Genomic DNA, 258 nt, shown 5'->3' with positions numbered 1-258 from the left:
TTACACAAAACAAGACTCACTGCCAACGAGAGTGCGGTTAATTGGTACACACGTGTGCGCCACTAGATGTGCACATGGTGTACGCTGGTTGAGATTGTAAACAGCAAGATAATGAGGATATACCGTATCATTGCTGTTTTCCTTGAGTGAAAGATATTTAGCCTCACACTTGTACCCTAAAAGCAACCAGGGCGCACGTGTGGGATCGCAACTCACCCTTGCGCAGGGAGGGAGGGGGGGGGGTTATATGGGGGGTGA

At 49.6% G+C, this 258-nt stretch overlaps 1 pseudogene; it reads right to left on the bottom strand.

The window, feature by feature from the left end:
• The window catches only part of LOC119591780, a 12,734-nt pseudogene that overhangs the window by 5,055 nt on the left and 7,421 nt on the right, over positions 1-258 (bottom strand).

This window comes from Penaeus monodon, chromosome 29 (genome assembly GCF_015228065.2).
Source record: "Penaeus monodon isolate SGIC_2016 chromosome 29, NSTDA_Pmon_1, whole genome shotgun sequence".
In the NCBI taxonomy this organism is placed as follows: Eukaryota; Metazoa; Arthropoda; class Malacostraca; order Decapoda; family Penaeidae; genus Penaeus; species Penaeus monodon.
Note: the sequence above shows the minus strand (reverse complement) of the source record. Positions and strands in the feature narration are given on the sequence as shown.